Source organism: Danio rerio, chromosome 9, assembly GCF_052040795.2.
Source record: "Danio rerio strain M-AB ecotype USA chromosome 9, GRCz13ab, whole genome shotgun sequence".
NCBI classification, from domain to species: Eukaryota; Metazoa; Chordata; class Actinopteri; order Cypriniformes; family Danionidae; genus Danio; species Danio rerio.
Window position 1 is genome coordinate 41,999,423 of NC_141029.1, and position 15,578 is coordinate 42,015,000.

A 15,578-nucleotide genomic window follows, 5' to 3' on the forward strand; every position below is an offset into this window, starting at 1 on the left:
ACCAGAAGCGCCCATGACACATGACAGTTTAAAGTATTGCACACCAGACGTGCACATTCGAATGATATTTAACATGAAACTAATCAGTTGGCACTCTGTGGCGCGGCTGAAAAATGAACTGCATCCTGAGCCGTGGCCGGGCGCCACCGACAGCCGCCGACTTGCGGCGCCGGTGTGTGTATCCTGATAGAAACCTATAGTTACAATTCTAAAATGCATGGCGCTGCGCAGCGCGCTGCTGTGCGGCACTTCTGGTGTGCCACCTGCTTAAGAGTAACTTAAATAACCACTCATTACAACCAAGGTATGCAGAAGAGCATTTCTGGACAACAGAGAATTGGAAAAACGTTTCCTGGACTGATGAGTCTCGATATCTGCTGCAACATTCAGATGTTAAAATCAGAATTTGGCATCAACCACATAAAAGCATGAATCCACCCTTCCTTGTATCAATGGTTCTGGATGGTAGTGGTGCTGTAATAGTGTAGGAATATTTTCTTGGCATACTTTGGCCCCTTTAGTACCAAATGAGCATTGCGTGATGCTATCATGTAAATATGGACACAAATCTCTGATGAATATTTCCAGTACCTTGTTGAATCTATGCCACAAAGGATTAAGGCAGTTCTAAAGGCAAAAGGGGGTCCAACTCACTACTAGTAAAATGTACCTATTTAAGTGTCCGGTAAGTGTATATACTATACCTTTTCTGTAAATTCAGTCAGCTAATATTGGCTGCTAATGAAGGACTTTTTTCCTTTTTGATATTTCCAACATTTAAATATTATTATTTTTCTCACTTTGTGTGAAACTTCTAAGCAAACGTTTGATTAAGAATGTTGAAATATAAAATAAATATTACTGAAATGTAAAACACTTGTTAATTTTTTTAAAAGGTCCAAAATAAAATATTGCTAAAAAAAAAAATGCAAAATGTAAACATCGTACTTTCAAGCTTGTAACTTTCTCAGTATTTGCATTTTTGAGCATATCCAAATGATCAAAATGCGCTAATGTAAATATATATTTTTTTATTTTGTTCATACAATATTTATGATCATACTGCTCCTCCTAATGTTGACATTCAGCTCCAAACCTCAAGAGAAAACTCATTAACATTTGCAAAACATTGTACGGTTAGATATTGCTGTGACAACTGAACGAATCTAAACCAGTTTCTAAAAGTTTTGTCATTGTTATTCCTACAATATTTTATTTATTCTAACAGAGTTGTATTATTGTTTGTATATATCATTGTATCTGCTGCTGGCACCTAATGTTCTCTCGGCCTTTGGGACAGAGAACTCTACTTTATGCAGGTCTTCAGTGCATCTCATTTACAATCATAAAACAGTGCTTTTGACAGTGGATCGCTGTTTGAGTCTCTGCGGTTTCATCACCTTGTAATCCCCTCTCTACTTTGTAAGCACAGCACTGACTAGCTGGTGAAAAGAATGCAGACAATAGCGCAAGCTCTTTGATGGTTCATTTTTTGTGATGGAGATGAAAGAATCCTCTCTTGAAAGGATAGTTATGATGTGCCCCTGTGTGTCCTTGTTGCTGCAGCAGCTGCTGTAGGCAAAAACCTCCGACACACATACAGTACACACACACACACACACACACACACCCTGAACAAGTGTAAAATCCTGAGTCAACTATGAAAAATCTGCCATTAAATTTGTCAGCTTTTTGGCTCAATGTGTGATATAATTTACCTAACAAAGTGTATTAGAAAAAAACTTTTAATGGAGGTTACAGGATGTGCAAAATTATAAAAATGTTGCAATTATTTATTCATCCACATGCCGTAATTGCTTGTACCCCTCTGAAATACATAATTGAATGTCCAACTAGAGGTGTAAATGTACATGTACTTATAACAAAAATGTTGTTTCAGTATGCATGTTTGTGGAACCAATGCAGAATCTAATTAAAAACTATATATACACTCACTGGTCATTTTATTAGGTACACCTGTCCAATCACATGGCAGCAACTAAATGCATTTAGGCTAGACATGGTCAAGACGATCTGCTGCAGTTCAAACCAAGCATCAGAAATTTGAAGAAAGGTGATTTAAGTGACTATGAATGTGGCATGTTTGTTGGAGCTAGACAGGCTGGTCTGTTCAAAAACTGCTGATCTACTGGGATTTTCACGCTTAACCATCTCTAGGGTTTACAGAGAATGGTCTGAGCATGGATCTATCCTGCCTTGTATCAAGGGTTCAGGCTGGTAGGGGTAGTGTAATGGTGTAGGGGGTAATTACTTGACACATTTTCTGTCCATTAGTACCAATTGAGCATCATGTCAATGCCACAGCCTACCTGAGTATTGTTGAGGACCACATCCCTTTATAAGCAGTGTACCCATCTTCTGATGACTACTTCCAGCAGGATAACGTGTCATGTCATAAAGTGCGAATCATCTCAGACTGGTTTCTTGGACATTCACTATACTCAAATGGCCTCCACAGGCACCAGACTCAATTCAATAAAGCACATTTGGGATGTGGTGGAACAGGAGATTCGGATCATATATGTGCTGCCAACAAATCTGCAGGGCCTGCGGGATGCTATCATGTCAACATGTCCCAAAATCTCTGAGGAATATTTCCAGTACCTTGTTGAATCTATGCCACAAATAAGTAAGGCAGTTCTGAAAGCAAAACGAGGTCCAACCCAGTACTAGTAAGGTATACCTAATAAAGTGGCAGGTGATATATACACAGTTGGAGATAAAATGATTAGACCAGTCTTTCTTTTAGTCTTCTTTTATTGTTTATATATTTCTATTTTTATTTTTCTCAAGTGCTGTTTAACAGAGATAATTTTTTTCTACACATTTATCACAGTTTTTTTTTTTTTACTTAACATCTAATAAATTTAGTCTTTGGCATAATGATAGTGCAAAATTCTAATTCTCAGCTTAAAGTGCAATTTAAGTGTTAAAGTGCTTAATTAGGCTAATTAGGTTTACAAGGCAAGTTAGGTTAATTAGGCAAGTCATTGGACAACAGCGGTTAGTTCTGCAGTCAGTCAAATTATAATAATTATAAGGGTGCGAATCATACTGACCTTAACTTTATTTATTTATATTTATTCCAGTCAAACTAAAAGAAAAATAACTTTTCCCAAAAGAAAAATATCATATGAAATTCTGTGTGAAAATGTCCTTGCTCTGTTAAATCTGGGAAATATTATTAAAATAATACAAATTTTAGAGGAGGGCTAATCATTTTGGCAGCTGTTTCTGCATTCACTCATCAGCAATGATTTTTATGTCCCATAATGCAGAAAAAATATATGAATAAAAGCATATCTACACATAGCTATTGATTCATGTGACTAATAGAAATAAAAAAAATGTATGGCTTTGACCATAAAAAAGTAACTCTTAAAATAATTTAAACATAAACAGACAGCATTGGTTTCTCTTAGTGTCTCTATGCACTGTTCTTTAATCTATGATTCACACATATATTTGGTATAGTCTCACATATTTGCTAACTGGCATTAATGACCAAATTAAAACGAATGGCTTTGAAGCTCATATAAATTCATTACTAGGGGCATTTATGGGGTACAGGAATCATATCTGTTGGAGAAGAGAGAAGACAATGCTGATTCAGCAGATACCTAACACACAAAGTTATGCAGAAGAAACAAGAGGGGAAGAGTTTAGGATGCCCTTCAAACTTACTCAACTTTCTTCAAAATCATCACAGACAATCACACAAGTTTAGCTACATGCCACTATATAATAGTAAAAAAATGTGTACTTAAAGTTTGATAAAAAGAGCATAGAAGTGGTCATTAAAAGGTCTTTTTTTTTTCTTTTTTTTTCTTGGGAATAATATTTGTAAAGAAGCTGTTAACATAGAATTAAATCAGATTTTTGGTAAAAACCCAAACAATACAAACATAAAACTAAATAAAAAATAATACATTTAAAAAAAAACTGAAAAATGAGTTGTGTGTAACAACATTGAAATGACACAGGTGTGAGTTTTTCAAACTTCAACAGAGTGTAAAAATGTATCGTTCTGTGACTCTTGTCTATCAAATCTGACCTAAGTTAGGTAATTGGCTGGGCCATTCAAGCAGCTTTATTTTAATTTACTTTCTCTGAAACCATCTGAGAGTTTCCTTGGCTGTGTTTTGGATCATTGTCTTGCTGAAATGTTTACCCTGGTTTGATCGTAATCTTCCTGGTAATGTAGATGTTGGACCAAAAAAGCTGATATTTATTAAGAAATAAGCAAGGGCAGAGGGTTGTTAAAGAACCACTGAGTGATTTCAGTTCTTGTCTGGACTTTAACTTCCTTTCTACACCTGCCTTTCTTTATGTGTTCAATACTTTTTCCTTTGATCATTTTGTTTTATTATTATTGTCGCGGATGAAAATGAAGACCGTTTTATGCTAGCGCCCTAGGTCACCTCTATAGACTTGCTGGCCCTGCCCACCAGTGACTATACCATATACCTATAGCCATATCGCACTGCTACGAGCGTGATATTGCATTTATACAACAGTTTGATGACATAATCGTGTATAAAAAAAAATCTAATCAAAAACAGACACCCCTATTTTCTTAAAAACCCATTTGTAAGAGGAAGTACTTTCTTCTGCCGTTCACACACATTTGCGGCTACTTCACAAACGTCACTTTGGAGCTAGAATTTGAACGTTACTTTTGAGTAATTTCTAAAATAATGACAAAACAGGTGATTTTTCTGACATTTTAATTAATTATAAGGCTGACTGGCTTGAAACGGCATCAGTCTACAGAGATTTCCCAGTATTTCTTTGTTGCAATCGGGAGATCACAATAATTATCCCTGAAAAACCCAAAGCAACGTAAACACCACCAGATTACTATGGCATAAATAAAGCAATACAAAATACAAAAGAAAGTTTGACTTTGAATGTCACTTACCTGTTACCTATAATGATTTGTTCTGCTATAGTTTGAAGTGTACACTGAAAAAAAATAATGTTTTTCTCCCCTAAGGACTTGTTATGCAGTCTCTGTCGCCATCTTGTAGCGAAACGTCAACTGTCTTTGCTCTGCTCAGTCTGACAGGTTGATGGCCGGCAATGTGTTGAATCTCAAAAATTATAAATATTCAAATTTCTGTTGTCCAACTGCTGCACTATTTGTCAAACTGTAGTCCTCTGTTGTCACTTGTGTGGGCGAAGTAATACACAAGGGTGAAGGGGCTGTACGGGTGCTGATATTACTTTAATATCTCATGACTATCAGCCAATCAGATTCGAGAACCAGACAGAACTGTTGTATAAATTACAATATATAATTTTGGGCTAATAATTTCAATTATGTGTGCTTGTGTGTGTGCGCGTGTGTGTGTGTGTGTGTGTGTGTGTCTAAATAAAAAGACATACACGCTAACACACATCTGCATTATTCACTATATATAAAAAAAAAAAATTAAAATCCGTAAGAATTGTCAGAGTGAAAAGAAAAAAACATGTTGGCACAGGTCTGCCACAGAATGCATCATACACAGGCCTGCACAGTGACTCACTTTGACTTTTAATCTTTTATTCATTTGTATCGTGGACGGAATCTAAGAGGAGAGATCAGAGCAGGACAAGCTTCCCACTCTGCTTAAAAAGAACTGGGAATGATCGGATGTCGCCTCAATGCTCTCAGCCAACCTATTTACCCACCAAATCCATGTGTGCTGAGGTGTGGCAGAGGTGGATTGCTTTCGAGCAGCCGCTGAACACACCGCTGGAGACGGTGAAGAGCCACAGGGCAGCAGGAATCAACTCAACACAATCTACAATGTCAACACCGGACTCGTACACAAGTGGATTCAGTCAGATCACAGTGTGTTGGCATCTGACTGTGAAGAACTTCTTACAAACGCACCATCTCCACACTGCACGTTTCATATCTTTATACATATTTATTCTGTCAACAAGAGGGAAATAAAACCATGTTGGATGCATGATGTCCTTATGATGCATGATGATCTTATTTATTTAATTACAAATAGTAGTGCATCATAATAATAATATCAAAGATTATGTGTTTAAATATGATATTGCTTCATTTGTGCATTAAATCCGCTTCATTCAACATTCAACAGATGCAGATTTGCATAATGGGCAGGGCTTCTGTAACTCTAGCTTCATTGCTAAATGACTAACATGGATTTTATTGAGAGAATAGTGGTTTATTTGCTTCATGAAGGCTGAAAAACAGCATCAATTTGTTTGGAGCCATGTCTGAGTCTACTAGACCCTTTCAGAGGTGCACCCAGCTCTGTGAGCTCAAACTCCTCCAAAAACTATATCTGGATGATGGAAGCTTTCAGCGGTCCTTCTGACTGAGCAGAGCCTAGTTTGATGAACTGTTGTCAGTGTCAGCAGGAGGATTTTCCCCTGGGACACCAACAACAGGTGCTACGTCATAATCACGCCCCCACAAGAGCAAGCTCCTGATTGGTTAACGCAGTGCGAATGTGCGCTGAAGTTGAGATTCTCGAACGTATTAAAGATTAAAGCACTTAAAGCGTGTCAATCGAGCAAAATGCTCAACTCATCATTCACGTGTATCGCGCCACAGCATGTCTATTGGGGTCTTTGCATTGACTTAACATGTAAATCACTTGCACTTGATGCTTTTTCTGAGTCTGGTGTGAAAGCAGCATTGCAGTTCAAGGGGAACAGGAACTATACATAACTTTATATAAACATTCTGTCTAGTTCTTGAATCTGATTGGCTTATAGCCGTGCAATACTCTGCAAATAACAGCACATGTTTAGCCTCTTAACCCTTCATGCTTGTGTATTACTCTGCCCACATACAGCAAGAAGACACTCTACAGTTTGACAAATACTGCTGCTGTTGGGCAACATAAAGATGGCATAAGATGGCAACAGAGACCGCATAATAAGCCCTTAGAAGATCATTAAAATCACTAAAAATCATTAAATCATTATTAAACTGGTAAGTGACATTGTAAGTCGATCTCTGTCTTATGTATGTTGTAGAGCTTTATTTATACCATATTGTTGTGTACTGTGTGAGATGGGACTCATTTCAAATCAACTATTTGGTTGGCCATCTGTTTGTTTTAATGTGTCTCCTGTTTTCGTTGCTGCAGACTAGTTCTGTAAACAAAAAGAAAGGAGAAATGCTCACATGTATTTATCGATTTTCCTTATCGCAAACACAACGGTAACCTGGTAGTGTTGGCGCTACTTTAGCTTTTTTGGGGACAATTATTGTGATCTCCCGATTGCAACAGAAAAATACTGGGAAATCTCAGTAGACTGATGAAATGTCATTTCATGCCATTCAGCCTTTAAATCTTAAAACGTGAGCAAAATCACCTGTTTTGTCATCACTTTAGACATTACACTAGAGAATCATACAAATAGCTCTAAAGTGAAGTCCGTGAAGTAACAACAGTTTCTGACGTCAGCTATAGATGTGAATGAATGGCGGAAGAAAGTAGTTCCTCTTACAAAAGGGTTTTTAGATTCTCTGTCTTTGATTTTCTTTTTTATACACACGATTATGCGTCAAACTGTTGTAAACACTATATCACATATTGCAATCGGTATTGATATTGCTTAATACCTCAATATTGATATTATATTTTAAAATGTATTTTATTCATGTAAAAGCTTTTAAAGCATTTTGTTACTGTTTATGATACTATTTTGATGTATATTTTTAAGTGTTTTTTTATTTATTAATTTTGTGTATTTATTTATAAACTATTGCATATGTAATGGTGTTTGGTCTAACACACCCAAAATATGATGATAAAATGAAATAAAATAATTAAAAATAAAATTAAATTAACACATTTTGAGTAATTAAGACAAAATATAAAATTCTGTGTAAATTTCAATATTAGCTAGCAACAAAAAAAAAAAGTTGCTGGAGTATGGAAATTAGGGTGGCCTTTTGATCAGGTTAATCATGCTAAAGCATTTTGTTACTGTTTATGATACTATTTTGATGATTATTTTTAAGTGTTTTTTTATTTATTTATTTTGTTTATTTATTTATAAGCTATTGCATATGTAATGGTGTTTGGTCTAACACACCCAAAATATGATGATAAAATGAAATAAAATAATTAAAAATAAAATTAAATTAACACATTTTGAGTAATTAAGGAAAAAATATAAAATTCTGTGTAAATTTCAATATTAGCTAGCAAAAAAAAAAAAAAGTTGCTGGAGCATGGAAATTAGGGTGGCCTTTTGATCAGGTTAATCATGCTAAAGCATTTTGTTACTGTTTATGATACTATTTTGATGATTATTTTTAAGTGTTTTTTTATTTATTTATTTTGTTTATTTATTTATAAGCTATTGCATATGTAATGATGCTTGGTCTAACACACCCAAAATATGATGATAAAATGAAATAAAATAATTAAAAATTAAATTAAATTAACACATTTTGAGTAATTAAGGAAAAAATATAAAATTCTGTGTAAATTTCAATATTAGCTAGCAAAAAAAAAAAAAAGTTGCTGGAGCATGGAAATTAGGGTGGCCTTTTGATCAGGTTAATCATGCTAAAGCATTTTGTTACTGTTTATGATACTATTTTGATGATTATTTTTAAGTGTTTTTTTATTTATTTATTTTGTTTATTTATTTATAAGCTATTGCATATGTAATGGTGTTTGGTCTAACACACCCAAAATATGATGATAAAATGAAATAAAATAATTAAAAATAAAATTAAATTAACACATTTTGAGTAATTAAGACAAAATATAAAATTCTGTGTAAATTTCAATATTAGCTAGCAACAAAAAAAAAAGTTGCTGGAGTATGGAAATTAGGGTGGCCTTTTGATCAGGTTAATCATGCTAAAGCATTTTGTTACTGTTTATGATACTATTTTGATGATTATTTTTAAGTGTTTTTTTATTTATTTATTTTGTTTATTTATTTATAAGCTATTGCATATGTAATGATGCTTGGTCTAACACACCCAAAATATGATGATAAAATGAAATAAAATAATTAAAAATTAAATTAAATTAACACATTTTGAGTAATTAAGGAAAAAATATAAAATTCTGTGTAAATTTCAATATTAGCTAGCAACAAAAAAAAAAAGTTGCTGGTGCATGGAAATTAGGGTTGCCTTTTGATCAGGTTAATCATGCTAATAACTCACTTTAATATCAGAATTAAACTAAATCGCCACTGTGAGGTTGTGTAAAGAAACTTCTCATCAGCAAATGTTAACACGCGCCGTTGAAGACGGACAAATCCAGAGAAAGAGAGTGAAAGGGTTGTGGAGCGGGTCAAGAGTTAACTATTCTCCTGTCAGACTATTACTCTGATGATGGCCTGATGTGGTAAATGAGATCCTGGCAGGACGAGTGAGAGGTCAAGTGTCCGCCGCTGATTCAGTCACTCACAGTCTGTCCAGAGACTCCCTTTCTGACCCTCATCATCATATCCGTTAATGTTTTATTCATGCGCTCTCAGCTCTGGAAACACTGATAGGCTCAGCTTAGGGGCTGTTTCAATTTTTCTAAAGTTCTTTGACAGGTACAAAATCAGATCTGTATGGAAAACGCAGTATATTTGATGTTATGGTATTTTATGGAAGAAGAATATCCTGAACAGCACATCTTCACACTGTAATGTCAACAGAGGGGGAGAAAGTGCAGACAGAAAAGTGCTCTATATGATATAATGAGAATTTCAGGGTATATATTTCAGTTATAATTACATTTTGTTTCTTATACTTTTTGTTTCTTATGGTCTTTAACTAATAGTAAATATTATCTGTGTCATGTATAGAAAATAGATGATTATAACAGTGTAAAGAATGTTATTTTTAACTACAGTAGTTCGAACTGTAGTTCTGCTGAATGACTAAAACGTTATCAGTTAGATTGTGAAATCTGTGCATTTCTAGTCAAACCATCTTTCTCCAATCCTTTACTAAAAATGAAAATAAGGGCAGCATTAGTAGCCTAAAATGTGGGAAAGTATTGCAATGTGAAGCAATTAAGTGTTGATGTTAAATCAAAAGTAATTCACAAATACTTGAAATCGTGATGATTTAATTATAATAATTTACTTTTTCCTACCATTGCTGAACTTGATCTTTTTCATAACTTTTCTTCTTCCTTTTTAGAGGAGCTCTGCAATTAACATAATGCTGTATAACCTTAATTTTATGGTGGTCAAGAGAACTTAACGCACTGCAATTTAAGAAAATACTTGCAATTACAAAAAACACCAGCAAATCAAGAAATGATCTTCATCAATTTGACAGCGCATACTCACAACACAAGCAACTGAAGAAACCTGCTGCATTTTGTCACAACACAAGCAACTGAAGAAACCTGCTGCATTTTTTTGACTACGCGTAGGCTGCACCGGAGCATATACGTGCACTTATATATACAGAGGTATAAATCAGCCTTGATACATTACCTCCAACACTGCTAAAAGTTTACTCAAAATTATCATCCCCCTCAGATATCTGTTTACAGCTCACAATTATTTTTTTCTTCTTCTCAGAATTCAGGTTTACATAATTTTTCTCAGAATTCTGGATTTATGGTTTGCTATTTTGAGTTTTTCCTGCTTAGAATTTGTAATTTACATATATTTCCTATTTTTAAATGAAATATTTTGAGTTAAAACAGCTTGCTATGATGCTTTTTCAGTTTTCTGAGTTAATATCTCAATAACCAGTTGTGATATCCCACAATTCTGAGATTTTTAAAGTTTCTCCTTGCAGCATTTTTTTAAAGACTGGATGTACAGTGTTTTGTAATAGATTTTCAGCATATCTCTCAAATTTCTGAGAAGAAATGAAAATATGTTCTCTGTAATACTTGTTATAAAAGCTCCACAGCCCACTCTTATTGCTCAAGGCTCATGACAGAAAAAAAAAAAAAAAAAAAACAAGAATCTAATGTGAATAAAGAGTAAAGAGTGCCTATTATGGGTTTTTTGAGAATTACCTCCCATGTAGTGTGTAGTACAGCTCTACTACTATTTCACTACACAAGTGAAGTGCAATACCCAGCTAAGGCTTAAATCTGAAAGTGGACACTGTTTAAAACTATTGAATCATTTATAAAAGAGTTGACTCCTAGTATTTCAAATAAATCATCGTGACGTAGATTTGAAACTTTGTTGTTGCGATCGTAAACCTGGGAGATTTGAAACCTGCGACCCTGCCCACTATCACCGAAAAGAAATGCTAGACACACACTGTAGCAGATGCCGGTTGAATCACTGTGTTTAGCTGGATATTATTGAAAGTCTCTACCCAAATATGAAACTATGAAGAGTCAGTGGTTGAGGTTTATTTTTGCAAAAATACCTCAGCATTGTAGCCCAGTCTTGTGCAGTTCGAGTGCTTCTGGAAACTACATGCCTACAACGAAGAATTCATTGGCCGTTTGTTAAAGGAAGGATCAGAAAAGAGTACTGATGTAAAGGACCATGTCAAATGTTAAGACCATGTAAAATAAAATTGTTGCCTCGTTTACTCTAGCTTGCAAATGATGTATTTAGTTGTGTTTTGTTACTTATAACTGCGTGTACTTTATCAGGTTAACTCGTTATATTCTCTTATCGCGTTTAAAGCCACATCAAAAACACGACACGTGCAGCTTTGTTTACGGATTTTAATGCATTTGTGAGCATGTGGTCCACTGTCATTGCTATGGCTATTGTCAGCTGTTCCTACACATGTGCAATGGTCAATTTTTAAAATAGTTCAGCTCAGGTTGAGGGTGAGGTGTCTGAATAACACTCAGGGCTGGAGCAAGCTGAACTGGCGATCACGCCGCCCTCAACCCGAAAGTGCATTCTATGAATTCTGTTTTTGAATGTTTCTGTTAAGGACTTTTGTTTTGGTGTTGTGTGTGTGTGTGTGTGTGTGTGTGTGTGTGTGTGTGTGTGTGTGTGTGTGTGTGTGTGTGTGTGTGTGTGTGTGTGTGTGTGTGTGTGTGTGAAGTCATCGGTATTTTTAAGTCTATCGTCTGTATTTACATTCCCTCACTGGCAGCCAGAATCCATACCTTACACTATGAAGCGTGTATGCACTGTGACTACTTCAATATTGTTAATTAGCTGCTGGGCATTTTCACGTCTCGCGCTGAGAGCTGTCAGTGTTGACCAATCGCAACAGGCTGTCATCGGTCCAATCAGCGCAGATTAGCTTCGCGCTAAGGCGGGGTTTGGGAACAAATGAATCGCTATTGCTGTTGTTGGAGACCCTTACAACCAAAATATGACCCTATTTCATGTATAATATGGGCTCTTTAAAATAAGCAACAATTAATCTATCAAATCCACTTATCCAACCAATCAATCAATCAATCAAATCTTTTAATAGCAATTTAACTGCACTAAATTATGTGAAACAGATTCTACTCAAATGATGGCAAAATAATATTCCAAGATTCACATTTGTAAATAAAGTGTGGGCATTGAATCATAAAATGTATCTTACTGACAGCATCTAAAACAGATTCAAAGAGCTCAAACTCAGTTTTTGTTGATGAAAATTCCCTGAAGGCAACGAGTTTATGGAAAGCTGCTAGAGCGAGTGGTGTATGTGATGTTTAGAAGTTCTGAAAGGATCCAGCAATGTGTGAGCGAGCTGTCAGAGTCAGAATGAGCCTCAGTGGCCCTGGGCCGCTCATCACACTCACTTCACCTGACTTATTTAGCTTTCAAATTCAATTTACCAGCAATAAATATGATTGTTAGAGTAATTTACAGCAGGGAAGTTTTGCATTACCGCCTGTCGCTTGGCTCACTGTGCTTTTTTTGAAATATGCACACACATTTCTTAGTGTGTTTTGCAATAGATCCATTGTTTATGCAAAAGGGTTTTGTTAAACTGTTAGATTCCAAATAAACAAATAATATAAAAATAAATTATACCACTAACTGTACTTATACCACTAACTGTACTTATACCACTAACTGTACTCAAAAAAAAAGAAAAAAAAATTACTAAAATTTTACAAAAAAATTACTAAAAAAATTACTAAATAACAAAAAAATGACTAATACTTTCCTTCTTAGACTTTACAGACCTGAAACTTGCCTATAGCACTTATTCATTGTTGCTCTTATAGTTGTGTAAATTGCTTCCTTGACCTCATTTGTAAGTCGCTTTGGATAAAAGCGTCTGCTAAATGACTAAATGTAAATGTAAATTAATAAATGTAAAAAAATTTATAAATAATAAAAACTAAATAAACAAACAAATAAATAAATAAATAAATATTTGCAGCAATCTCTCAGACGTAATGAACTCAAACAAGTTCCAAAACTTTCACTAAAATATCTGTGATTGAGAACAAGAAAAGAATAATTGGTCTAATCAAATTGGTAAATTTAAAACAAAGGAGAAGCAGATTGGTTTAACTGTCTAAGGGAAATAACTCACACTCACGGTGCTACTGTAATTTATTTGCCTACGGTATGCAGAGGGCTGATCTGCTCTCATGCTGTAGATGGGAGAGACTCCTTTACAAGGACTGGGCTGCTTTTGAGTGCTCTGAGGCGAGGTAGGACCCGATGGCATCACCCGTAGCTCATTGAGAGAAGTTGGAATGGTACAGTATGGACACATGAGAGTATATAAAAATCTCCAGTAACACAAAAAAATACTATCAGATTTGTCGCTAGTTGCCTTTTTGAAAAAGAGGTCTGAGAAAAGTCACTAAATATAGCAACAAAGTTGCTCACACTGTTGGTGTGTGCCACTGTCTGTGCGTGTGCTTGTGTGTGAACACCTGCCCTACTCTGATTGGCAAACGTTGGAAATGTACTCTAAGCCTATGGTCACATTCTCAGTTACACCACATTCACGTTCATGTACACTAATCATTATGACTGGTTGGTTATATGTCCCGCCCCAGCCCCGAACACGCGCACACACACCCACACCTCAGGCCATATGGCTGAGAGAGAAGCTGCTCGCATGAATACCTCTTCTTTTATTGTCAGTAACGGTAACAACGTTATAATAGGGGAAACAGTAATTCAATCGATTGCTCGTTACTGAAAATAGTAACACCGTTAGTTACGCCTTTTATTTATAGCACTGTTATTCCCATCACTAGTGTTAAACTTTAAAAAAAAGTTAGTTTTTTTTGCTGCACTGAACATGCTTATTTTATAAGCTGTAAAAAAAAAAAAAAAAAAAGTACAGTAGTGGAAAATAAAAGTAGTTTAGGCTAACTTCCGGTCAGCAAAATGTTTATATTGTTTGTAATCTTGTTTTCACAATCATTTTTAAAATAAACTCTGCTAAAATAAAATATTTGATCTCATAGTTAAACACCTGGAACTAGTATCAGACCATAGAACAATTGTGAGTTTTTCCGAATTTGCTATGATGCTTGTGAGTAAAATGTTTAATTTTGTACACCATCTTCCAACTTTTTAAAAGTATAGCAACGAATTTATGTGAAAAATTGCTTATATTCTACACACACAAATTAAAGTCCTGCATCTAAAGCATGCACATGACTGATGTCAGCTGTATTCCCATGCATTACCCCTGTGATGAAGTTTGGACTCACGGTTAATGGATCTGTCTCCTCATTATTTACTTCCAGCACACATCAGGCATCGCTCCACTGCCACAAGCAGCCATTGGGAACACAGAGGCTCATCCATATTTCTATGAACCTGTAAAAGTAAAACAAAATTTGTCACATTTGTCCTTTAACAACAACGAATGGGACTCATACAAGCAGCAAGGAAGTCAACTGAGAGTGATGCATTTTTAAGAAGCGAACACCGATTTGGCAAAAGAACATGACGGATGGAGTTAGCACAGATCTTGGCATTGCAAGAAAAAAAAGTTTATTCATTTTTTACCATCTCAGTGGGAGAGATGAGTTTTTCTACAGCTTCACTTTGAGAGCATATATGGGATAATATATGAGGCTACAATCACCAGTGATTTGAGCGCAACTAAAAACATAGTAATTAGCACACTTGTAATGCATTGTAGACAGTCAGCTGTGGAAAATGGTATTTTTAGAAACATTATGATTAATGGAGTTGTGGAAATGAAGCCACGTTAATGTTTGCAATCCATCATTCTGCAAACAGCAGGTTCACCTTATCATCCATAACAGTCTGTCAAGAGAAAAGGCAATGTTTGGTTCATGTATTTTCAAGTTGCAATAATGCCACCTAGAAACATCTCACTTTCTTAAAGAAAACCAGTTTATTTTGGACTTTAGATTATATTCATTCAGTAAATCTGTTAACAGAGATAACTTTTTCAACATATTTATAGTTTTTGTCTTTGCCATTGCTACAAAATGCACTCGTATAATTCTTGTTACACATGTACTTGCCAATGTGAAATTGCCAGAGTGAAAAATATGAAATTACACATTTTTACAACACATACTGATCAGTAGGTTGTTACATGTATCATGTATCATATGAATTTGTAGGATCTAATTTGTACAATTTAGTATGAGTTGCTTATTACCCAATGATGGTTGGGGTTAAGCCTCCTTTCAACTGCACACGACAAATGACAGACT

At 35.1% G+C, this 15,578-nt stretch overlaps 1 protein-coding gene across 6 annotated transcripts in view; it reads right to left on the reverse strand.

The window, feature by feature from the left end:
- The window catches only part of ikzf2 (IKAROS family zinc finger 2), a 397,036-nt gene that overhangs the window by 186,717 nt on the left and 194,741 nt on the right, over positions 1–15,578 (reverse strand). For all 6 annotated transcript variants that reach the window (XR_015498702.1, XM_087265822.1, XM_087265826.1 and 3 more), the window contains one exon: positions 14,595–14,703. The gene's annotated coding sequence lies outside the window, so the exon portion shown is untranslated. The remainder of the gene's footprint in view (positions 1–14,594; positions 14,704–15,578) is intronic.